General features: G+C 43.6%; 1 protein-coding gene across 5 annotated transcripts in view; it reads right to left on the bottom strand.

The window, feature by feature from the left end:
- The window catches only part of unc13bb (unc-13 homolog Bb (C. elegans)), a 565,742-nt gene that overhangs the window by 343,840 nt on the left and 194,819 nt on the right, over positions 1 to 27,083 (bottom strand). The gene's annotated exons all lie outside the window — the stretch shown is intronic.

A 27,083-nucleotide genomic window follows, 5' to 3' on the forward strand; every position in this document is an offset into this window, starting at 1 on the left:
TATTAGGTCTCCCCTCATTCTCCGTCTTTCCAGGGAGAAAGAGCCCAGTTTACCCAATCTCTCCTCATAGCTAAGACCCTCCATACCAGGCAACATCCTGGTAAACCTTCTCTGCACTCTCTCTAAAGCATCCACGTCCTTCTGGTAGTGCGGTGACCAGAACTGGATGCAGTACTCCAAATGTGGCCTAACCAGTGTTCTATACAGCTGCATCATCAGACTCCAGCTTTTATACTCTATACCCCGTCCTATAAAGGCAAGCATACCATATGCCTTCTTCACCACCTTCTCCATCTGTGTTGCCACCTTCAAGGATTTGTGGACTTGCACACCTAGGTCCCTCTGTGTTTCTATACTCCTGATGACTCTGCCATTTATTGTATAACTCCTCCCTACATTATTTCTTCCAAAATGCATCACTTCGCATTTATCCGGATTAAACTCCATCTGCCACCTCTCCGCACAATTTTCCAGCCTATCTATATCCTGCTGCATTGCCCGACAATGATCTTCGCTATCCGCAAGTCCAGCCATCTTCGTGTCATCCGCAAACTTGCTGATTACACCAGTTACACCTTCTTCCAAATCATTTATATATATCACAAATAGCAGAGTGTATGATAATCAGTCCATTGTGCCCGTCTCAGTTCTTTGAAAGAGCTACCTAGTTCTGGTCACCGCACTACCAGAAGGACGTGGATGCTTTAGAGAGAGTGCAGAGAAGGTTTACCAGGATGTTGCCTATCTATATCCTGCTAAATCCCGAGACACGGGGCAAAAATCTGGGGACCCAGGTTCAAATCTCACCATGGCACATGTCAGAAATTTGGGGCTGGCAGGGATGTCATCCTAAAAATTCAGGCTGAGGTGTCAACCTGGAAGCTACAACACAAGACTCCTTAATACCACACTTGGACAAATATTACCCATTGGTTTCAGGATCACCTTTGCTGATATTCACTTTTTTAAAAATTGCAGATTTATTTAATCGATTGAATTTAAACTCCCCAGCTGCCACAGTGAGATTTGAACTCATGCCTTGAGATTATTAGTTTTACCTCCAGGTCACTAGTCCAGTAAAGCAGCTTTCACCACAAACTGCTCGCTCTCGCTTCACATTTTCCAGATGTCAGCATCACAAGGATTGCTATATCACATATATAAGCTTGAGAAATGAAAATGTAAGTGCAATGCTATAACTTAATATTAACTCTTCAGGCATTATCGTAAACACTTGAAATAGCTTTTCAAGACAATTTAACATGATGACACCATCCTTCATTAGGATTAGATAGCGAGACATTTAAATAGTCTATGGACAACAGAGACTATGAGCTCTGCATGATGACAATGATAAAGAAATGCAATTCTAAGCACTCTGCAGTAGTACCAATCTTCCTGCTGGCCTTCATTAACTGGACCATCTGCACTGATATTTCAGAACACCTACACTAGCAACTGATTTTAACTAATTTATGCAAAAGCGCATTTAAACAGGCTGCTCGCAGTTTCATGGAGTTTCTCTGAATAAACACAGGAAGCTCAAGCTGTTAGATAAGAACGTTAGTCTGTAAATCTTCACTGAATCTGACTCCTGCCTTTCTCTTCATGAATTACTATCAATAATCAGCATGATAGGTAATAGGTACGGATAGACAGATGCTTCATAACAGATCACATTTCCAAAGATATCCACAATCATTTTAACATGTGAAAGGTGTAATTTCACCTTTATATATATATATAGAATACACAAATTTTACCACAGTAAAGGGCCATTCAGCCCAACATATGCGTCCCTTTTGCAAAGATCACTCCCAGCATATCCCAAAAATTCCCTCTTATTCCAGAAAGATATTCACTTATTCAATCAATTCGTCCAGTCTGTTTTAAATATTCCTGGAAATGTATTTTGAGCTCATTATGCTTTGGATAGAAATCGTGTTTCCTTTTATTTTAACTTCCTAATTTATAATTTTAATTATGAGAGACATTCATTTTAATGAACAGTTTGACAGTATAAGTCTGACCAATGCCCTTTAAAATATGGAAAGCTTGAACTGACTCACCTTAATATTGAATATATGAAGTTGGCATGAAATAAAATGCAATTTAGAAAAAGTTTTAAAATTACTTATTATGTCACTCCTTCGTATACTGTAATTTATTTGCTGTAAAATTTAGAATGATGCATTCAACTGTTGTCTACTACTAGAGCACAATCAAATACCTAGATGATTGAAGTATGGAAACACAGAAATAAACGGCACAGAAGGAAGCCATTTGGCCCATTGCATCTGTACCAGCTGAAAAAAAAACTGTTTTTGTATTCAGTCGATATTACCTCCCAGAATACCTTCCCCAAAAAGAAGTCTTTACAGCTTAATACAGTAAATCATTATCCTTGTATTTTAGAATTAAATTACATTTGATTCAGCTTTCGATTTAAACAGCTCTATGTTCAAACAATGTTGATGTATTCGAAGATGTGTGGTACATTTCGATTTTGTCTGTCTGTGCTCAGATGGAACTGTCAGAATGAAGGATTTGGCAGACAAACTGGCATGAATTTTAGGGCAACTATCCATATACCGTCTTAACTGCCTTGCCGCCCCCCCCCCCACCCCCCCCCCCCCCACCCCCCTCAAAAAAATGCATGTTGGGTCTGTAGCACGTTACATTATCTAAAGCAAAAAATGACTATTTGTGAGAACCATTTTCTTATTCTACAATTATTCAGCCATTTCATAAAGAGATCTTGTGACGTGTAATCCCAAAGCTGTACCTTTTCTGTAATTTTCTTTGCAGAGTTACATGATTTTAAGAATTAAAATTTACACTACTTGAAGTAATCTGCTTACTGGATTAAACCTAGTTTCATTTTACATTGAACACACACTTTCAAAAACTGGATTTGGAACAGAAGTAGGCCATTCAATCCCTCAAGCCTATTCTATGGTTCATTTTGATCATAGTTGAACTGTACCTCAACCTCATTTATCTATCTTTGCTCCATACTCTTTGATATCCTTATGTAATAAAAATGTCAGTCCCTGTCTTGCAACTATCAATTGACCGTTTTTTTGGAGAACCAATTCCAGATTTCCACTATTTACAGAATCACACAGTGCAGAAGATGTCCCTTCGGTCTGTCGAGTCTGCACCGACATGTGAGGAACACCTGACCGACCTACCTAATCCCACTTACCAGCACTTGGCCCATAGCCTTGAATATTATGAGGTGCCATGTACACATCCATGTGAGTCAACTCGCATCTACCACCCTCCCAAGCAGCACATTCCAGACCATCATCACCCTCTGGGTAAAAAGCTTTCCTCACATCCCCCCCCAAACCTCCTGTCCTTCACCTTGAACTGTGTCCCCTTGTGACTGATCTTTCAACGAAGGGGAACAGCTGCTCCTTATCCACTCTGTCTATGCCTCTCACAATCTTGTACACCTCGTTCAGGTCACCCCTTCAGTCTTCGAAGCTCCACCACAAACAACCCAAGCCTCTACTCTATTAAATCCTTTCATCATTTTAAACATTTCAGTTCGATCAAATACCTACCTTCAAAACTTGAGGACATGCAAACCACATTTTTGCAGCCTGTCAATTAAATCTTTTAAGCCCTTGTATCGTTATGGTCAATCTGCACTGTAACTAATCCAAGGCAAATACATCCTACTTGAGTTACAGTACCGAAAACCAAACACATTGCTGCAGGGAGAGTCCGACCGTGGCTTGGCACAATTGAAGCATAATGTTTTCTCTTCTTAATTCCAGACTTCTTGAGATAAAGCCAACAACCCCTTAGTTAATTTAATTAGTTAGTGTAATTGGAGTGCCTGGATGCCTAAATATCTAAATGTCTCAATGTCTGTGTGGAGTTTGCACATTCTCCCCGTGTTTGCGTGGGTTTCCTCTGGGTGCTCCGGTTTCCTCCCACAGTCCAAAGAAGATGTGCGGGTTAGGTTGATTGGACATGCTAAATTAACTCTTAGTATCCCGGGATGTGATAGGTGAGAGGGATTAGCAAGGTAGCTAAGCATGGATAGGACCTGAGTGGGATTGGTGTCAGTGCAGACTTGATGGACTGTGCTGTACACACACTAGTCCCTGTCTGGGACTGCTATATGGTAAGCCTAGTCTTAAGCCTGCCTTATAAAAAGGCTCAGGTTCCAGCTAGATGGGCCTCTGCCTGTCACCAGGGGAGCTCATGCTCAACAAGCCCCCAGGGAGATCAATCAGTGAGTTCCCCATGGGCTTGGTGGGTGTTATCACAGACTTAAAGGTGGAAAGTGAAATAGAGAAAGACAGAGTAGCTTAGAGAGGGAACTCCACAGGTTAGAGCTTTGGTAGCTGAAGATGTGGCCAGCAATGCTGGCTCACACAATATCGGGGAAACTCAAGAGGCCAGAAGTAGAGGAATATAGGCATCTCAGTGGGGTTGTGGGGCTGGAGGAGATTACCGAGACTAGGGGAAGGGCAATGCGATGTGGGGATTTGAAAATGATTAGAAATTTTAAAATTTAGCTTTCGCTTAACAGGAATCAATCTAGGTCAGGGAGTAGAAAGCTGATGAGAAATAGAACTTGGTGCTAGTTGGAACCTGGTCAGAGAGTTTCAGATGAGCTTATGTTTATGAGGGGCAAAAGATAAGAGGCCAGCGAAACCTGCTTGAAATAGTCAAGTCTCAAGGTAACAAAGGCACGGATGAGCATTTCAGCAACAGATAAGCTGTGGCAGGTGTGACGTTGGGCATTAGCATGAATATTAAAATAGGCAGTCTTAGTGGTGGCACAAATATGTGGTGCAACCTCTTTTTGGTGTCAAGTATCACGCCCAAGTTTACAAGCAGTCTGGTTCTGCCTCAGAGTAATGCAGTCTGTGGCTAGGGAACAGAACTTGTGACAGGGACATAAGACAATGGGGGGGGGGGGGGGGGGGGGGGGGGGGATTTTCTGCTCCCGTTTTCAGTGGGTGGGAATGGAAGAGGGGGAAGAGAATTGAGGGGGGTCCTAAAACAGCTTATAAGCCAGCGGGATTGCCCAAATGATTGTCCGCAACCCCTGCCAGTGACGTTATGGTGTTCTTGCCATGTAATGACAGGCACCCCATTTGAATACATTTTAACATAATTAGCTGTAATATCCCCCCATGGATAGGGTCGTAAAGAGTGCCTTTGGTACATTGGCCTTTATAAATCGGAGTATCGAGTATAAAACTTGGAGTGTTATGGTAAGGTTGTATAAGGCATTGGTGAGGCCGAATTTGGAGTATTGTGTACAGTTTTGGTCACCTAGTTACAGGAAGGACTAGTTACAGTCTCGGTAATCTCCTCCAGCCCCACGATTGAAAGAGTGCAGAGAAGGTTCACAAGGATGTTGCCGGGACTTGAGTTAGAGAGAGAGATTGAATAGGTTGGGACTTTATTCCCTGCAGCGTAGAAGATTGAGGGGAGATTTGATAGAGGTGTATAAGATTTTGATGGGTATAGATAGAGTGAATGCAAGCAGGCTTTTTCCGCTGAGGCTAGGGGAGAAAAAAACCAGAGGGCATGGGTTAAGGGTGAAAGGAGAAAAGTTTAAAGGGAATATTAGGGGGGGCTTCTTCACGCAGAGAGTGGTGGGAGTGTGGAATGAGCTGCCGGATAAAGTGGTAAATGCGGGGTCACTTTTAACATTTAAGAAAAACTTGGACGGGTTCATGGATGAGAGGGGTGTGGAGGGATATGGTCCAAGTGCAGGTCAGTGGGACTAGGCATAAAATGGTTCGGCACAGACAAGAAGGGCCAAAAGGCCTGTTTCTGAGCTGTAATTTTCTATGGTTCTATGGTTCTCTAGGCAGGAAAGTTCTCCCGCCACCCGGTGCCAAGAACTGATTTATGGAGACAACTAGAGGTAATGGTACGGAAGCAAGAAGAAAAGCCTATGCCAGTAATTCCCTGGCAATGATTAGGTAGATAAGAATGGAAATAGCTTAGTGTCGTCTCACCTAGCTGGATAATGCTGAACAAGCATAGAAGAGGATGGTATATTCAACTATGGTGTAGGTAGATTGCGAGGACAGAGAGTGATAGTTTACCACTATTCACAGTGACAAAAGATGTCATTTGTGACTTTTATAAGAGCAGTTTGGTGATGTGGGCATGGGCAGAAATCTGACTTTAGGAATTTAAAAAAGGACTTCTGGGGAAAACGGGTACTGATTTGGGAGGCAAAAACGAAGAAGAAAACAGTTCCACAAATATAGTTCAGTACTATTCCAAAAATAACAACAGGAGTAGGCAATTTATCCCCTTGAGCCTGTTCTGCTATTCACTGAAATCATAGTTGATCTTTCCGTTGATTCTTCCATGGGATGTGAGCATTGATGGGCCCGCCAGCATTTGCTGCTCATCCCTAACAGCCTTGAGAAGGTGGTGATGAGCCAACTTCATCAGCCCTCCATTTTCCCATCTCCCTTAATACCCTTGGTTAGAGAATCTATCAATCTCAGATTTAAAATGAACATCAAAAGCATCAACTGTTATTTGCCATTTGAAGAGAGTTCCAAAAACCCCTTAACCAATGTGCACAGAAGGATTTCCAAATTTCACTTCTGAAAGGTGACTCTAATTTATCGATGAAATCACCTAGATTTATCCAACCAGCCCGAATAGTTTTCCATTATCTGCTCCATTTGTATAATGAAAACAATCCACCTTCCCCTTCAACTTTAAAAGTCTAAGTAACAATCCTGGTTGTTGCAAAGTCAGCTTGTATGTTAACCTTTGGAATCCAGGTATCATCTGGTAAAGCTACACTGCACTCCATCAAGGCCAACATATGCGACCTATTATCAAGCTAAATTTTAATGAATAAAATTCCAAATTATGTTTATTATGCTTCTTTGGAAAATGTGTTTACATAATTGTGGCCAGAATTTTATACTACCCCAATGTAGCTGCCCAACTGGCTGACATATATCTGTCTCCTACCCACCCTGGGGGTATTTTACCCACATGAGGGGAGGTGTTAGATGGCCCATTCAGCTGTGGGTCAATTGACAGCCACTTAAGAGCCTCCTCCCACCATTGCTGGAAATTCACCCAGGGAGGGGAAGGCCAATGCCAAGTATCCAAACCGCCCAGTAAAACCTGTGAGCGTTGTGGCTTGGCTGGAGGAGGTGCCATCAGATCAGGAACAGTGTCCATTGAGGGTTAAACCCCTCTCCTCCTAGCTATCTCACCCTATCTGCACTTCACCTCCACTGTTAATTCCAAATCCTGCGCCCCTATTAGCCTGGCCATGGCAAAATCCTGGACTTAACTGTAAATCTGAACTCGATGTTGCTTGTCTTCAGGCACTGCCTGCAGTCCCAGAAGTAGTCACCTCTTCCAGTGTTGCTACTGAGACAATGCAGCTGCACATCATTTGATGAGCTGGCATTACAATATTACTGGTTCACCAAGTTTCAGAATTAAATCTTGGCAGCTTTTAATCTGTTGGAACACAAGAGCCAATCTTCCTGGGAATCTCCATTTCCTGTCTCAGTAAGAGCAAAATATGTTTAAAATAAAGGTTGCTTTCAGATGCTTGTAGGTAGATTCGTGGGAAGACAATGTTTATCAATATTATGTTTTAAACTAAAAACGCTTTCTAAGAAATTAAATTTTGAACACATGCCTTTTACATAAATGTAAAGATGCACTTCCACAGACTTGATTAGTAAACACAAAAGTTATTTATTAATAAGGGTTGTACAGCAGCTTCATGGCTGTAGCGAGTTCCAAAAATGTCTCTCTGTTGAGGAGCCTTTCCCACCAAGGGGTGATTCCACATTCCTGATTGGTCATCCATGCCATGTGACCCTTACTCTGATGTGTTGCACTTAAAGGGACAATCACCACCATAAAAATTAAGATAAATCGGTCTCTTAGAGCCCAAGACATATAACCAAGTGCAGTGTACCCCTCCCAGGAGCAACCCCTCCCCCCCCCGCCCCCCATAAGCTCATTAGAGAAACTGAAGTTGTTAGTTCAATCAATACACCTCTGGGCAGTTTGAAGTTGCAAAAGCTAACTGGAGTAACATCATGCTGAAAGCAAATGTCCTCCCCATGAATTCTATATACCATGAATTCAACTGAAAAAGACACATCTTTATGGTTTCATAGGATGTGGCCATTGCTGGCGAGGCCAGCATTTGTTACCCATCCCTAACTTCCCTTTAAGTAATTGGCTTCTTGGGCCATTTCAGAAGGTAGTTAATAGTCAACCACACTACAGTGGATCTGGAGTCACAGGCAGGCCAGACCAGACCAGATAAAGATGGCAGATTTTCTTCCGGAAAGGACATTAGTGATGCGTTTTTATAACAATCGAAGATAGTTTCATGGTCACAATTATTGAGACTAGTTTTAAGTTCCAGATTTATGAATTTAATTTCTACCAGCTGCCACGGTCAGATTTGAAACTGCGTCCCCAGGTCATTAACCTGGGCTTCTGGATTACTACTCCGGCAGCATGATATAATTTGCTTCAAGAAATTTGAGGCTAGGCCATATAACCTTCTTTCCTTGCTAAAGAAGGTTATATGGCCTTCCCATCTATGAGTCATTTGCTTCATAAGATACCAGAGATAATCCTAATTTTTTTTTTCTTACGAAACTGGTTTTGATGGTTTTTAATAGATTCTTCTCTCTCTAGTAGTTTCTCAAAGCGAGAAGGCACTTGTCACAGAGTACAGCCTCTGGCAAGAACCGGCACATGGTGTCCTTTAGTGGGGGGAGGCACTGTTATGCTGCCACCTACCACACAGTTCTAGCTCATCAGAGACACTCTTCCACTTCCCACCTGCCATAGGCATATTAGAAGGATTTGCAGGTTGGCAAATGGTTTAATGAATCATTTGACAAATTTATTTAAGTCCTCTGAGGAAGCAACAAGCAAGGAGGATAAGCGGAAAACTGTGGATGTGCTGTTTTTGGATTTCCAAAAGGCATTCGACAAGGTGCCACATCAAAGGTTACTACACAAATTAAGAGCTCATGTTGTAGGGGTAACACATTAGTTTAAAGAGGATTGGTGAGCGAACAGGAAACAGGAAGAAAAGATCAATGGTCTTTTTCAGTTTGGCAAGCTGTAAGTAGTGAAATGCCACAGGGAGCAATGATGGGGCCTCAACTATACACAATCTATATCAATTACTTAGATGATGGGACCAAAAGTATGGTAGCTAAATTTGCTGATGACACAAAGATAAGTAGGGAAAGCAAGCTGTCAAGAGGACCTAAGGAATCTAGAAAGGAATAAAGATAGGTTATGTGTCACATGCCTTTTGTCTGCCAATTGCTTGCTGCACCTGCATGTTAACTTTCTGCGTTCCTTCAAGTCCCTATTTTGTATTCTTATGACCAAAATGAATAACTTTCCACTTTCCTATACTATACTTCATCTGTCATCTCGTTACGAACTCATTTAACCTATTTATATCTCTTTGTAGCTTCGCTGTGTCTCCAAGATTATTATAGTGGAAATGTTACCCAAAATGTCATATGTTTACCAATGTAAAGTAGCTAGATATATTATATTATTGTCTTCCTGCTTCCACTGGACCTAATACAAGATACTTTAAAGTCAGGGAGTTCTAGTGGGTCCTGATCAATATTCCTCCCTCAGCCAACACCTACAATTTAACTGGCCCTGAACCTCATTATTGTTTAATGGATATTGCTGGGTGTAAAGCTGGTCATTGCATTTCACAACAAAAATTATATTTCAAAAATAGTCAATGGATTGTAAAGCACTTTGTGAATCACAGTTCGGAGAAGGACTCAAAATGTTAACGCTCTTTCTCTCTCCACAGATGCTGCCTGACTTGCTAACTTCTTCCAGTACTTTCTGCTTATATTATTAAGAATTGGAGCATGTGACAGGAACTATATAAATGCAAATTCATCCCTTTTGGTAAAATTAACTCCAGAATTTGACAGTTTGTTTTCTTCCCATTCACTTTTTTCAGAAGGTATTCTTGAACCTATCTGAAAGAGGTTCAAATGTGGAATAAAGTGTAGGTTTTGCCTCCATCCCATGCAAAATCTGCCTTATCATGATAAATAATAAAACTGAATACTCGCAATGCTGAACACCGAACAGGACTGTTGAACATTGGCCACCTTGGGGTACCAGCTGTGGTCAATTATGCATCATGGTGAAACATTAATGACATGCAAATACGAATACAAGAGCGAGGAACAGGAATACAAAGAACAAAGAACAGTGCAGCACACAAACAGACCCTTTGGCCCTTCAAGCCTGCGCTAATCACTTTTATCTATCTAAACCAACCACTTATATCCCTCTCTTCCCCATTTGTTCATATGCCTATCAAGATAACGTAACTGCCTCAACCACCTCAGCAATTGGCAATTCAGCCCTTTCAGTCTGCTCCATCATTCAATACAATCATGGCTGATCTCATCTCGGCCTCAACTCCACTTTACTGCCCACTCTCCAGAACCCTTCAACCCATTACCAATTAAAAATCTGTCTATCTCCTCCTTAAATTTACTCTATGTCCTAGCGTCCACCACACTCTGGGATCCTGAATTCCACACATTTACGACCCTTTGAGAGAAGTAGTTTCTCCTCATCCCTGTTTTAAATCTGCTACTCCTTATCCTAAAACTATGACCTCTCATTCTAGATTGCCCCACAAGAGGAAACATCCTCTCGACTTCTACCCTATTAATCCCCTTTATCATCTTATATACCTCAATTAGATCTCCCCTCATTCTTTTAAATTTGAGAGAGCATAGGCCTAAACTGATGTGCTGGCCTTGGAGAGAATCCAGAGGAGGTTCACAAGAATGATCCTGGGAATGAAAGGCTTGATGTATAAGGATCGTTTGAGGACTCTGTCTGTACCCGATGTAACCCTGAAAAGTTTAGAAGGATGAGGGGGGGATCCTATTGAAAATTACAGAATACTGAAAGGCCTGGATAGAGTGGATGTGGAGAAGATGTTTCCATTAGTAGGAGAGACTAGGATCCGAATGCACAGCCTCGGAATAAAGGGACGACCCTTTAGAACTGAGATGAGGAGGAATTTCTTCAGCCAGAGGGTGGTGAATCTGTGGAATTCATTGCCACAGAAGGCCGGGGAGACCAACTCATCGAGAGATAGATAGGTTCTTGATTGGTAAGGGGATCAAAGGTTAAGGGGAAAAGGAGGAGAATGGGGTTGAGAAACATATCAGCCATGATTGGTGCAGACTCAATGGACTGAATGGCCAAATTCTGATCCTATATCTTATGGTGTTATGGTCTAAACTGCTCAATCATTCTTTATAAGACCAAACTACATAAGACAAAAGGGGAAAGATGAAGAAAGGAAGAGCAATAGTGATAGGAAATTCATTAGTCAGGGGAGCAGACAGGCGCTTCTGCGGCCGAAGACGTGATTCCAGGATGATGTGTTGCCTCCCTGGTGCCAGGGTTAGGAATGTCACTGAATGGCTGCAGGGTATCCTGAAAGAGGAAGGCAATGGGTTAGAGGGTGTGGTACCTGTTGGTAGCAATGATATAGGTAAACTGAAGAGTGAGGTTTTGCATCAAGAATTCAGGGAGCCAGGCAGATTAAAAAGCCTTAGTCATTATAATCTCTGGATTATTCCTGGTGCCATGTGAGGATAGAAAGAGGAAAATAGGGCAGGTGAATGCATGATTCAAGAGTTGGTGCAGGAGGGAGGGTTTTTGGGGAAGATGGGACATGTACAAAAGGGATGGTCTGCGCCTGAACCATATTGGGGCTTTGCAGGTAGTTTGCTAGTTCTGTTGGAAGGAGTTTAAACTAGTTTGGCGGGGGAGGGGACGCAGAGCATTATATTACAAAATAGAGACACATCACGCTATAGTAAAGGAAGCAAGTCAGAGTGAGTTCAGCTATGTTGAGTGTCAAGAGAGTAAGGCAAGGCTAGATGGTCTCTACTTTAATTCTAGGAATGTAATAATTAAGACTGATAAGTTAAGGGTGTGGATTGACACATGGAAATGTGATATTGTTGCCATCACAGAGTCATGGTTGAGGGAAGGGCAGGACTGGCAACTTAACATTCCGGAGTATAGGATCTTTAGGCAAGACAGATGTAGGTGTAAAAAGGGAGGTGGTGTTACACTAGGGGTAGAATGAATAACTTTGCAGATGACACAAAGATTGGATGGGTGATTAACAGTGAGGCAGAGTGTCTTGGGCTACAAGAAGATATAGACAGAATGGTCAAATCGGCAGCTAAGAGGCAGATGGAATTTAACCCTGAAAAGTGTGAGGTGATACACTTTGGAAGGAGTAATTTGATAAGTATTAAATGAATGGTAGGACACTAGGAAGTTCTGTGGAACAAAGGGACCTTAGTTTAGAACATAGAACATTACATTGCACTACAGGCCCTTCGGCCCTCGATGTTGCGCCGACCAGTGGAACCAATCTAAAGCCCCTCTAATCTACACTATTCCAATATCATCCATATGTTTATCCAATAACCATTTGAATGCTCTTAATGTTGACGAGTCCACTACTCCTGCAGGCAGGGCATTCCACGTCCTTACTACTCTCTGAGTGAACAAAGAACAAAGAACAGTACAGCACAGGAAACAGGCCCTTCGGCCCTCCAAGCCTGTGCCGCTCCTTGGTCCAACTAGACCAATCGTTTGTATCCCTCCATTCCCAGGCTGCTCATGTGACTATCCAGGTAAGTCTTAAACGATGTCAGCGTGCCTGCCTCCACCACCCTGCTTGGCAGCGCATTCCAGGCCCTCACAACTCTCTGTGTAAAAAACATCCCTCTAATATCTGAGTTATACTTCGCCCCTCTCACCTTGAGCCCGTGACCCCTCGTGAACGTCACTTCTGATCTGGGAAAAAGCTTCCCACCGTTCACCCTCTCTATCCCCTTCATAATCTTGTACACCTCTATTAGGTCTCCCCTCATTCTCCGTCTTTCCAGGGAGAACAACCCCAGTTTACCCAATCTCTCCTCATAGCTAAGACCCTCCATACCAGGCAACATCCTGGTAAACCTTCTCTGCACTCTCTCCAATGCCTCCACATCCTTCTGGTAGTGCAGCGACCAGAACTGGATGCAGTACTCCAAATGTGGCCTAACCAGTGTTCTATACAGCTGCATCATCAGACTCCAGCTTTTATACTCTATACCCCGTCCTATAAAGGCAAGCATACCATATGCCTTCTTCACCACCTTCTCCATCTGTGTTGCCACCTTCAAGGATTTGTGGACTTGCACACCTAGGTCCCTCACTGTTTCTATACTCCTGATGACTCTGCCATTTATTGTATAACTCCTCCCTACATTATTTCTTCCAAAATGCATCACTTCGCATTTATCCGGATTAAACTCCATCTGCCACCTCTCCGCCCAATTTTCCAGCCTATCTATATCCTGCTGTATTGCCCGACAATGCTCTTCGCTATCCGCAAGTCCAGCCACCTTCGTGTCATCCGCAAACTTGCTGATTACACCAGTTACACCTTCTTCCAAATCATTTATATATATCACAAATAGCAGAGGTCCCAGTACAGAGCCCTGCGGAACACCACTGGTCACAGACCTCCAGCCGGAAAAAGACCCTTCGACCACTACCCTCTGTCTCTTATGGCCAAGCCAGTTCTCCACCCATCTAGCCACTTCTCCTTGTATCCCATGAGCCTTAACCTTCTTAACCAACCTGCCATGTGGGACTTTGTCAAATGCCTTACTGAAATCCATATAGACGACATCCACGGCCCTTCCTAATCCATATAGACGACATCCACGGCCCTTCCTAGGGCCTACCTCTAACATCTGTCCTATATCTCTTACCCCTCAATTTAAAGCTATCTCCCCTCGTGCTAGCCATCACCATCCGAGGAAAAAGGCTCTCACTATCCACCCTATCTAATCCTCTGATCATCTTGTATGCCTCTATTAAGTCACCTCTTAACCTTCTTCTTTCTAACGAAAACAACCTCAAGCCCCTCAGCCTTTCCTCATACGATTTTCCCACCATACCAGGCAACATCCTGGTAAATCTCCTCTGCACCCTTTCCAACACTTCCACATCTTTCCTATAATACGGCGACCAGAACTGTACACAATATTCCAAGTGCGGCCGCACCAGAGTTTTGTACAGTTGCAGCATGACCTCCTGGCTCCGAAACTCAATCCCTCTACCAATAAAAGCTAACACACCATATGCCTTCTCAACAACCCTATCAACCTGGGTGCCAACTTTCAGGGATCTATGCACATGGACACCCAGATCCCTCTGTTCATCCACACTACCAAGTATCTTACCATTAGCCCAGTACTCTGTATTCCTGTTACTCCTTCCAAAGTGAATCACCTCACACTTTTCTGCATTAAACTCCATTTGCCACCTCTCAGCCCAGCTCTGCAGCTTATCCATGTCCCTCTGTAACCTGCCACCTCTCTCCGCACTGTCTACAACTCCACCGATTTTAGTGTCATCCGCAAATTTACTAATCCATCCTTCCACATCCTCATCCAGGTCATTAATAAAAATGACAAACAGCAGTGGCCCCAAAACAGATCTTTGCGGTACACCACTAGTAACTGAACTCCAGGATGAATATTTCCCATCAACCACGACCCTCTGTTTTCTTACAGCTAGCCAATTCCTGATCCAAACCACTAAATCACCCTCAATCCCATGTGTCCGTATTTTCTGCAAAAGCTTACCATGGGGAACCTTATCAAACGCTTTGCTGAAATCCATATACACCACATCAACCGCTTTACCCTCATCCACCTCTTTGGTCACCTTCTCAAAGAACTCAATAAGGTTTGTGAGACACGACCTACCCTTCACAAAACCGTGCTGACTATCCCTAATCAAATTATTCCTTTCTAGGTGATTATAAATCCTATCTCTTATAATCCTTTCCAATACTTTGCCCACAACAGAAGTAAGGCTCACCGGTCTATAATTACCAGGGTTGTCCCTACTCCCCTTCTTGAACAAGGGGACAACATTTGCTATCCTCCAGTCTTCTGGCACTGTTCCTGTAGACAATGACAACACAAAGATCAAAGCCAAAGGCTCTGCAATCTGCTCTCTAGCCTCCCAGAGAATCCTAGGATAAATCCCATCTGGCCCAGGGGACTTATCTTTTTTTACCCTTTCCAGAATTGCTAACACCTCCTCCTTATGAACATCAATCCCATCCAGTCCAACAGCCTACATCTCAGTACTCCCCTCGACAACACTGTCCCTCTCCAGTGTGAATACCGACGAAAAATATTCATTTAGTGCCTCTCCTATCTCTTCAGACTCCACGCACAACTTCCCACTCCTGTCCTTGACTGGCCCTAATCTTACCCGAGTCATTCTTTTACTCCTGACATACCTATAGAAAGCTTTAGGGTTTTCCTTGATCCTACCTGCCAAAGACTTCTCATGTCCCCTCCTGCCTCTTCTTAACTCTTTCTTTCGGTCCTTCCTGGCTAACTTGTAACTCTCAAGTGCCCTAACTGAGCCTTCACGTCTCATCTTAACATAAGTCTCCTTCTTCCTCTTCACAAGAGATTCAACCTCCTTAGTAAACCACGGTTCCCTCACACGTCTGCTTCCTCCCTGCCTGACAGGTACATATTTATCAAGGACGCGTAGTAGCTGTTCCTTGAACAAGTTCCACATTACAATTGTGCCCATCCTCTGCAGTTTCCTTCCCCAACCTATGCCAGCTAAATCTCGCCTCATCGCATCATAATTTCCTTTCCCCCAGCTATAACTCTTGCCCTTTGGTATATACCTATCCTTTTCCATTGCTCAGGTAAATGTAATCGAATTGTGGTCACTGTCACCAAAGTGCTCACTTACCTCCAAATCTAACACCTGGCCTGGTTCATTACCCAGTACCAAATCCAATGTGGCCTCGCCTCTTGTTGGTCTATCTACATACTGCGTCAGGAAGCCTTCCTGCACACATTGGACAAAAACCGACCCCTCTAAAGTACTTGAACTATAGCTTTTCCAGTCAATATTTGTAAAGTTAAAGTCCCCCAGTACAACTATCCTGTTACTTTCGCTCCTGTCCAGAGACATCTTTGCAATCTTTTCCTCTACATCTCTGGAACTTTGGTGTGTTTGTCTACAGATCTCCGAAAGCAGAAGGGCATGTGAGTAGGATGGTGAAAAAGGCTTATGGGACACTTGCCTTTATCAATCAAGGCATAGATTACAAAAGCAGGGAAATCATATTGGAGTTGGACAGAACTTCAGTGAAGCCACAGCCAGAGTACTGTGTGCAGTTCAGGTTGTCACATTTTAAGATGGATTTGATTGCACTGGAGGGGGTGCAGAGATTTACCAGGATGCTGCCTGGGATGGAACATTTAAGTTATGAAGAGCAGTTGCATAGGCTTGGGCTGTTTTCGTTGGAGCAGAGAAGACTGAGGGGTGACTTGATCAGGGTATACAAGATTATGAGAGACATGAACAGAATGGATAAAGAGCAGCTGTTCCCCTTAGTTGAAGGGTCAGTCACGAGGGAACATAGGTTCAAGTTGATGGGCAGGAAGTTCAGGGGAGATGTGAGGAAAAACCTTTTTTACCCAGAGGGTGGTGACGGTCTGGAATGTGCTGCCTGGGAGGATGGTAGAGGCGAGTTGCCTCACATCCTTTAAAAATTATCTGGATAAGCACTTGGCATATCATAACATTCAGGGCTAATAAGAACATAAGAACTAGGAGCAGGAGTAGGCCATCTGGCCCTTCGAGCCTGCTCCGCCATTCAATAAGATCATGGCTGATCTTTTTGTCGACTCAGCTCCACTTACCCGCCCGCTCACCATAACCCTTAATTCCTTTACTGTTCAAAAATTTATCTATCCTTGCCTTAAAAACATTCAATGAGGTAGCCTCAACTGCTTCACTGGGCAGGGAATTCCACAGGTTCACAACCCTTTGTGTGAAGAGGTTCCTCCTCAACTCAATCCTAAATCTGCTTCCCCTTATTTTGAGGCTATGCCCCCTAGTTCTAGTTTCACTCGCCAGTGGGAACAACTTCCCTGCTTCTATCTTATCTATTCCCTTCATAATTTTATATGTTTCTATAAGATCTCCCCTCATTCTTCTGAATTCCAATGAGTATAGCCCCAGTCTACTCAGTCTCTCCTCATAAGCCAACCCTCTCAACTCCGGAATCAACCCAGTGAATCTCCTCTGCACCCCCTCCAGTGCCCAGTATATCCTTTCTCAAGTAAGGAGACCAAAACTGTACACACTCCAGGTGTGGCCTCACCAGCAACTTATACAGCTGCAACATAATCTCACTGTTTTTAAACTCCATCCCTCTAGCAATGAAGGACAAAATTCCATTTGCCTTCTTAATTACCTGCTGCACCTACAAACCAACTCCTTGAGATTCCTGCACAAGGATACCCAGGTCCGTCTGCACAGCAACATGCTGCAATTTTTTACGATTACGTAATAGTCCATTTGGCTGTTATTCCTACCAAAATGGATGACCTCACATTTACCAACATTGTACTCCATCTGCCAGACCCTCGCCCACTCATTTAGATTATCTATATCCCTTTGCAGACTTTCAGCGTCCTCTGCACACTTTGCTCTTCCACCCATCTTGGTGTCATCTGCGAATATTGACACACTACACTTGGTCCCCAACTCCAAATCATCTATGTAAATCGTAAACAATTGCGGTCCCAGCACTGATCCCTGAGGCACACCACTAGTCACTGATCGCCAACCAGAAAAACACCCATTTACCCCCACTCTTTGCTTTCTGTTAGTTAACCAATCCTCTATCCATGCTACCCGTAACACTGTGCACCTTTATCTTATGTAACAGTCTTTGGTGCGGCACCTTGTCAAATGCCTTCTGGAAATCCAGATACACCACATCCACAGGTTCCCCATTGTCCACTGCACATGTAATGTTCTCAAAGAATTCCACCAAATTAGTCAAACATGACCTGCCCTTCATGAACCCATGCTGCGTCTTACCAATGGGACAATTTATATCCAGGTGTCTCGCTATTTCTTCCTTGATGATAGATTCAAGCATTTTCCCTGCTACAGAAGTTAAGCTAACCGGCCTATAGTTACCTGCCTTTTGTCTACCTCCTTTTTTAAACAATGGCGTCACATTTGCTGTTTTCCAATCTGCGGGAACCACCCCAGAGTCCAGCGAATTTTGATAAATTACCACTGGTGCATTTGTCATTTCTCCTGCCATCTCTTTTAGTACCCTGGGATGCATTCCATCAGGACCAGGAGACTTGTCTACAGACTTGCCCCATTAACTTGCCCAACACTACCTCTTTCATGATAATGATAGTTTCTAGGTTCTCACCTGCCATAGCCTTCCTGTCATCAATTTTTGGCATGTTATTTGTGTCTTCCACTATGAAGACCAACACAAAATACCTGTTCAATGCCTCAGCCATTTTCTCATTTTCAGTTATTACATCCCCCTTCTCGTCCTCTAAAGGACCAATGTTTACTTTCGCCACTCCTTTTCATTTTATATATTTGTGGAAACTTTAGCTATTATTTTTATATTCTGAGCTAGTTTACTCTCATAATCCATCTTACCTTTCTTTATAGCTTTTTTCGTGGCTTTCTGCTGACCTTTAAAGATTTCCCAATCCTCTAGGTTCCCACTAATCTTTGCCACTTTGTATGCATTTTCTTTCAATTTGATACCCTCCTTTATTTCCTCAGATATCCATACCTGATTATCTCTTTTTCTACAGTCCTTCCTTATCACTGGTATATACTTTTGCTGAGCACTGTGAAAGATCGCTTTGAAAGTCCTCCACTGTTCCTCAATTGTCCCACAATAAGGTTTTTGCTCCCAGTCTACCTTAGCCAACTCCTCCCTCATCCCTTTATAGTCTCCTTTGTTTAAGCACAAGACACTGGTATTGGATTTTACCTTCTCACACTCCATCTGTCTTTTAAATTCAACCATACTGTGATCGCTTCTTCCAAGAGGATCCCTAACTGCAAGATCATTAATTATTCCCGTCTCATTACACAGGACCAGATCTAGGATAGCTTGCTCCCTTGTCGGTTATATTACATACTATTCAAGGAAGCTATCGCGGACACATTCTATGAACTCCTCCTCAAGGCTGCCTTGACCGACCTAGTTTGACCAATTGATATGTAGATTAAAATCCCCCATGATAATTGCTGTACCATTTTTACATGCATCAGTTATTTCTTGGTTTAATTCTCGCCCCACCATGATGTCATTATTTGGTGGCCCATAGACTACGCCTATCAGTGACTTTTTCTCCTTACTATTTCTAATTTCCACCCAAATGGATTCACCCTCTTTTTTCATAGAATCTATATCATCCCTCATTACCGCCCTGATATCATCCTTAAATATCAGAGCTACATCATCTCCCTTACCTTCCTGTCGGTCTCTCCGAACAGTTTGATATCCTTGGATATTCAACTCCCAGTCATGACCATCCTGCAACCATTAAGAGCATTCAAATGGTTATTGGATAAACATATGGATGATATTAGAATAGTGTAGATTAGAGGGGCTTTAGATTGGTTTCACTGGTCGGCACAACATCGAGGGCCAAAGGGCCTGTACTGCGCTGTAATGTTCTATGTTATGTGTCTCTGTAATGGCCACCAAATCATATTCATTCTCAATGGTTTGTGCTGTCAACTCATTTACCTTGTTTCGAATGCTATGAGCATTCAGATAAAGTGTCCTTATGCTAGTTATTGTACCTTCTTTTTGAATTCTAACACTTCAATTAATAACACCTCCTGAGTTCTCCTTCCTTTTAACTTTTTTCCTGATTTTTGATGTAGTTGGAACCTTCTCCCCACATTTTGTCCTTGCTCCCTCCTTCTTGGACTCCTTACATAGGTTCCCATCCCCCTAGCATATTAGTTTCAATTCTCCCCAACCGCTCTAGCAAACATTCCCCCTAGGACATCAGTCCCAGTCCTGCCCAGGTGTAACCCGTCCATTTTGTACTGGTCTTACCTCCCCCAGAACAGGTCCCAATGCCCCAGGAATCTGAAACCCTCCCCCTGACACCATCTCTTCAGCCACGTATTTATCCGATATATCCTCTCATTTCTACTCTGACTAGCACGTGGCACTGGTAGTAATCCTGAGATCACTACCTTTGAGGTCCGATTTCTTAACTTTCTTCCTAGCTCCCTGTATTCTGCTTTTAGGACCTCATCCCTTTTTTTACCTATGTCGCTTGTACCAATGTGTACTACGACCACTGGCTGTTCACCCTCTCCCTTCAGAATGTCCTGCAGCCGCAGCTATGGGCCAAGTGCTGACAGCTGGGATTAGGTGGGAGTTCAGGTGTTTTTAATGTGTCGGTGTGGATAAGCAACAAATAATGGGTTGTCAGTGACCCACACGACTCATGAAAAGACAAAAAAAAGGAAAATTGTCACAAAAAAAGTGAAATTTCACAAAGTATATTATTTGCGTTAAAAAACAAATAAAATTAACTTGATATCTGAAGGGCTTCTTCTGCACTGTATGATTCTATGATTCTATTAATTAAGGAATCAAATACTGTAATAAGGAGAGAAGATATCTTAGAAGGGTCTTCAAATGAGGATTTGTGGGCAGAACTTAGGAATGTAAAGGGGGCAGCCACATTACTGGCAGTGTATTATGGCCTCCAAAGACTCTGCGGGAAATAGAGGAGCAGATATGTAGGCAATTCACTGAGCAGGGATCCTAACACTGATTCCTGGGAAATTCCAATATAAACTTTCTTTCAGTCCAAAAAGTCCCTTTGCTTCCTGTCACTCAGTCAATTTCATACCTGTGCCGCTATTGTTCCTTTTATTCCAACTTTGTTTTATTCCAGCTCCAACTTTGCTCACAGGTCTATTCTGCGGCGCTTAATCAAATGTCTTTTGGAAGTCCATGTACACCACATCAACAACATGACTCTCATCAACCCTCTCTGTCACTACATCAAAAATATATATGAAAGTTACTTATGTACAGTTTTCCCTTATCAACTCCACGCTGATTTCCCTTAATTAATGAACATTTGACCATTTTAAAAATTGTTCCTGAAAGCTTCCCCACCAGCCAAAGTTAAATTAACATTCTCTGGATTATCAGTCTGAATTCCTGGATTACTAATTAACCTTTAAATAGGTAATCCCAAAACATAGAAAAAATTTGAGTTATGAAGTTTATAACTTAAAAATATAGGAACAAAAATTCAGAGGCTCAGGGAATAGGTATAAAGCAGTGCAATTAGGGTAGCCAAAATTTGGAGGAGTGAGACCCTTTTCTGCTCAGTCTCCATCCTCTTGCTTTTTGCAATGCTAAATTCCATTGGGTGGCTAGACAACTGTTTTCCTGCAGCCATCCCCTCTGCTTCATGCAGACATCCAAAGTGGCAGGACTGTCAGGATGACCCACTCACCTACGATTCTGCTAATGATGAACATGAAAGAGTGTACTTGCCTGCCAGAATCAGAGCATGGCAGAAATTGTGCCCACGGTTGCTTCAAATGCAAAGCGCTCGATTATCTTCATGAAACTGGAAGCTGAGAATTTTTAAACCTCTAAATTTTCTTGCCATCTTCAGGTGGAATAGCTCGCTTTCTTGCAACGACTGCTGAGTTCCTGCTCTTTGCTGAAGTGCATGTGCCAGAAACTGCCCCATTGCGTTGCTCTCACATGCATATGACTCCTTCCCGGAGATTTAGAACAGTATCAGTAGAATTTATCGCAACAGCAATAGGCCATTCAGTCTCTAAATTCTGTTCTTTGGCTAATCTGCACCTTAACTCCATCTTTCTGCCTTGGCTTTATAACCTTGCTGAACAAAAGTATTTTTGACAGTGAGTGTTCCAAATTTTCACTATCCTTTTTGTGAACTTTCTCCAACATTTCCAGTGACAAAATGAGGTCCCAGGAATGTCTAGCCTACAATGTTATGGAATATACCAATCTGGCCTGGTAAGATTTGAATTTGTTAATCAATAATGAAAACCCTTACAGTTCTCAAATCTAAATGTTCTATTTTTAACATTGCTCTTGTTTTTTTAATTCATTCGGAGAACCTTATTTGCTCTCATGCAGATCAAGTATGCTTGTCAGATTTGGCACTGAGATTAGCTGTAGAGATTCTCAAGAGAAAAAAATTGATTAATATCCAGAATTACCTTTTAATATATGAACAAATTTAATGCATAAATACAAATCAGAACTGTCAGCAATCTTTATCTGATGGAGTGCCAAAGCTTTCTTAAATAAAGGGGGGGGGGGGGGCAGTATTTTCAGCCCACCATGAAAGGTCAGGAATCCGATTATCATGCATTTAAATATCACTAGCAGACCGCCCCACTGTATTATCCCCCCACGCAGGGAATAGTACCCTCCCCCCCCCCCCCCACCCCACCCCCATAACCCCTTTGCCGGCATGACAACAGGTCTTCGGCACTGGGGACCTGACAAACCTGCAAGTACTTCAACATTGTTGGAAAGGTCTAAAAATTGCGAATAGCTCCATACTTTCTATAGGACAAAACAGCCTACTTGATTGACCCCCTTTACATTCACTCCCTCCATTACAACACGTGACGGCAACAATGTGCACCATCTGCAGGATTCATGACAGCCTCCTTCAACAGCAAATTCCAAACATGCGACCTCCACTACCTAGAAGGCCAAGGGCAAATGATGCATGGGAACACTGCCATGGGCAAGTTATCTTGCCTGTGTGGAGTTGCACATTCTCCTCGTGTCTGCGTGGGTTTCCTCTGAGTGCTCCGGTTTCCTCCCACAGTCCAAAGATGTGCGGGTTAGGTTGATTGGCCATGCTAAAATTGCCCTTAGTGTCCTGAGATGCGTAGGTTAGAGGGATTAGTGGGTAAAATATGTAGGGGCATGGGAATAGGGCCTGGGTGGGATTGTGGTCGGTGCAGACTCGATGGGCCGAATGGCCTCTTTCTGTGCTGTAGGGTTTCTATGATTCTATGATCTCTAAGCCACTCAGTATCCTGCTTTGGAAATATATTGCTGTTCCTTCACTGTCACTAGGTCAAAGTCCTGGAATTCCTTCCCTAACAGCACTGTGGGTGTATCTACTGCAACGGTTCAAGGAGACAGTTCACCACTGTAACGATTTTAATCAGGCAATTGAGGTTTGCCTGCTTGAATATGAACTCCTAATTAACCAAATTGACGGTGCGATCAGAGAGTCCCATGCTCTGCACTTAAACAGGAGTGTCTGGTATGGAGGGTCTTAGCTATGAGGAGAGATTGGGTAAACTGGGGTTGTTCTCCTTGGAAAGACGGAGAATGAGGGGAGATCTAATAGAGGTATACAAGATTATGAAGGGTATAGATAGGGTGAACAGTGGGAAGTTTTTTCCCAGGTCGGAGGTGACGATCACGAGGGGTCACGGGCTCAAGCTGAGAGGGGCGAAGTATAACTCAGACATCAGAGGGACGTTTTTTACACAGAGGGTGGTGGGGGCCTGGAATGCGCTGCCAAGTAGGGTGGTGGAGGCAGGCACGCTGACATCGTTTAAGACTTACCTGGATAGTCACATGAGCAGCCTGGGAATGGAGGGATACAAACGATTGGTCTAGTTGGACCAAGGAGCGGCACAGGCTTGGAGGGCCGAAGGGCCTGTTTCCTGTGCTGTACTGTTCTTTGTTCTTTGTCAGTTTCTCTGCACTCCGGATAGAGACTGCATACTGAGAACACTCTGTATAGTGTTGTTGGATCTTGTAAATAAAGGAACTTTGGTGGACTCCGAGGACTTATTACAACCACCACCTTCTCAAGGGCACCTAGGAATGGGCAATAAAAAATTCAGTAATGGTAATGCTACTGAACATCAAGGGTGATGGTTTGTTCCTCTCCTGTTGGAGATGGTCATTGCCTGGCATGAATGTTACTTGCCACTTGTCAGCCCAGGCCTGGATATTGTCCAGGTGTTGCTGCATTTGAACACGGACTGCTTCAGTATCTAAGGAGTAGCGAAGGGTGCTGAACATTGTGCAATCATCGGCAAACATCCCCGTTTCTGACCTTCTGATTGGTGGAAGGTCAATCATAAAGCATTTGAAGATGGTTGGGTTTAGGACACTAACCCGAGGAATTCTTGCAGTGATGTCCTGAAGCGGGGATGATTGACCTCAAATCATTGCAACCATCTTCCTTTGTACCAGGTATGCCTCCAACTAGTGGAGGGTTTCCTCTGATTCCCATTGACACTAGTTTTGATAGATAATGCCAGATTTGGTCAAATGCTGCCTTGATGTCAAGGGCAGTCACTCTCATCTCATCTCTGGAGTTCAGCTCTTTTGTCCATGTTTGAACCGGCACTGGAAGAGATCAGGAGCTGAGTGACCATACAGAACCTGAACTGAGCATCGTGAGCAGGTTATTGCTGAGTAGGTGTTGCTTGATAGCACTGATGATGACCCCTTTCATCACTTTACTGATGATCAAGAGTAGACTGCTGGGGCGGTAATTGGCCAACTTGGATTTGTCCTGTTTCACGTGTACAGGACATACCTGGGCAATTATCCACATTGCCGGATAAATGCCATGTTATAACTGTACTGGAACAGCTTGTCTAAGAGCTTGGGAGGTTCTGGAGAACACGTCTTCAGTAGTATTGCTGAAATCTTGTTCGGGCCCATAGCCCTTGCAGCATCCAGTGCCTTCAGTTCTTGATATCACATGGAATGATTCGAATTGGCTGAAGACTGACATCTGTGATCTGGGGACCTCCAAAGGAGGCTGAATTGGATCATCCATTCGGCATTTCTGGCTAATGATTGTTGTGAATGCTTCAGCCTCATCTTATAGAACATAGAACATAGAAAAGCTACAACACAAACAGGCCCTTCGGCCCACAAGTTGCGCCGAACATGTCCCTACCTACTAGGCTTATAACCCTCTATCTTACTAACTTCCATGAACTTATCCAAAAGTCTCTTAAAAGACCCTATCGAATCCGCCTCCACCATCACTACCGGCAGCCGATTCCACGCACCCACCACCCTCTGAGTGAAAAACTTGCCCCTAACATCTCCTCTGTACCTACCCCCCAGTACCCTAAACCTGTGACCTCTTGTGGCAACCATTTCAGCCCTGGGTAAAAGCCTCTGAGAATCCACTCTATCAATACCCCTCAACATCTTATACACCTCTATCAGGTCACCTCTCATTCTTCGCCTCTCCAAGGAGAAAAGACCTAGCTCTCTCAACCTATCCTCATAAGGCATGCCACCTAATCCAGGCAACATCCTTGTGAATCTCCTCTGCACCCTTTCTACGGCTTCCACATCCTTTCTGTAATGAGGCGACCAGAACTGGGCACAGTACTCCAGGTGGGGTCTGACCAGGGTCCTATACAGCTGCAGCATTATCTCCCGATTTCTAAACTCAATTCCTCTATTGATGAAGGCCAGTATTCCATACGCCTTTTTAACCACAGCCTCCACCTGCGACGCTGCTTTGAGCGTCCTATTAACCCGGACCCCAAGATCCTTCTGATCTTCCACACTGCCAAGCGTCTTACCCTTAATATTATATTCTTTCATCCTATTCAACCTGCCAAAATGAACCACCACACACTTATCTGGGTTGAAGTCCATCTGCCACTTCTCCGCCCTGTCTTGCATCTTATCTATGTCTCGTTGCAACTGCTGACATCCCTCTACACTATCCACAACCCCACCAACCTTTGTGTCATCAGCAAACTTGCCAACCCATCCTTCCACTTCCTCATCCAGGTCATTTATAAAAATCACAAAGAGCAAGGGTCCCAGAACAGATCCCTGGGGCACTCCACTGGTGACCGACCTCCTTATGTACTGCTGTACTGGGCTTCTCCTCCAGTGAGTTGTTTAATTGCCCACCACCATTCACGGCTGAATGTTGCAAGACCGGAGATCTTAGATCTGGTCTGTTGGTTGTGGGATCGCTTAGCTCTGTCTATCTCTTGCTGTTTGGCATGCAAGTAGTCCTGAGTTATAGCTTCACCAGGTTGACACCTGATTTTTAGGTATGTCTGGTGTTGTTCATGTCAGGCCCTCCTGCACTCTTCATTGAACCAGGGTTGATCCCCTGGCTTGGTGGTAATGATAGGGTGGAGGATATGCCGGGCCTTCAGAACATAAGAACATAAGAAATAGGAGCAGGAGTAGGCCATCTAGCCCCTCGAGCCTGCCCCGCCATTCAACAAGATCATAAGGTCACAGATTGTAGTTGGTACAATTCTGCTGCTGCTGATGGCCCACAGTGTTTCATGGATGCTCAGTCCTGAGTTGCTAGAGCCGTTCAAAGTTGGTGCCACACAACACGATGAAGGGCATTCTCAATGTGAAGACGGATCTTTGTCTCCACAAGGACTGTGCGGTCACTTCTACCGACACTGTCATGGACAGATGCATCTGCGGCAGGCAAGTTGGTGAGGATGAGGTCAAGTATCCTTTTTCCTCTTGGTTACCTCACCACCTGCCGCAGTCCCATTCTAGCAGCTATATCCTTTAGGACCTGGCCAGCTCGGTCTGTGGTGGTACTACCGAGCCACTCTTGGTGATACCCAGAGTACATTCTGTGCCCTCGCCACCCTCAGTGCTTCCTCCTAGTGGTGTTCAACATGAAGGATTGATTCATCAGCTGACGGGGAACAGTACGTGGTTTCAGCAGGAGGTTTCCTTGCCCATTTTTGCTATGGAGTCCACAGATAGTTTTGAGGACTCCTAGGGCAACTCCCTCCCGACTGTATACCACTGTGCTGCCCATCACCTCTACTGGGACTGTCCTGATGGTTTCAGGGACAATATCTGGAAGGTATCATTCCGTAAGTATGACTATGTCAAGCTGTTGCTTGACTAGTCTGTGAGACAGCACTCCCAATTTTGGCACAATCCTCCAGATGTTAGAAAACTTTGCAGGGTTAACAGGGCTGGATTTGCCATTGTCATTTTCACTGCCTAAATTGGTGCGGGTAGTCCATCTGGTTTAATTTCTTTTTATTTTCATTGTAGCTGTTGG

The sequence above is a fragment of the Mustelus asterias genome, chromosome 1 (assembly GCF_964213995.1).
Source record: "Mustelus asterias chromosome 1, sMusAst1.hap1.1, whole genome shotgun sequence".
NCBI lineage: Eukaryota > Metazoa > Chordata > Chondrichthyes > Carcharhiniformes > Triakidae > Mustelus > Mustelus asterias.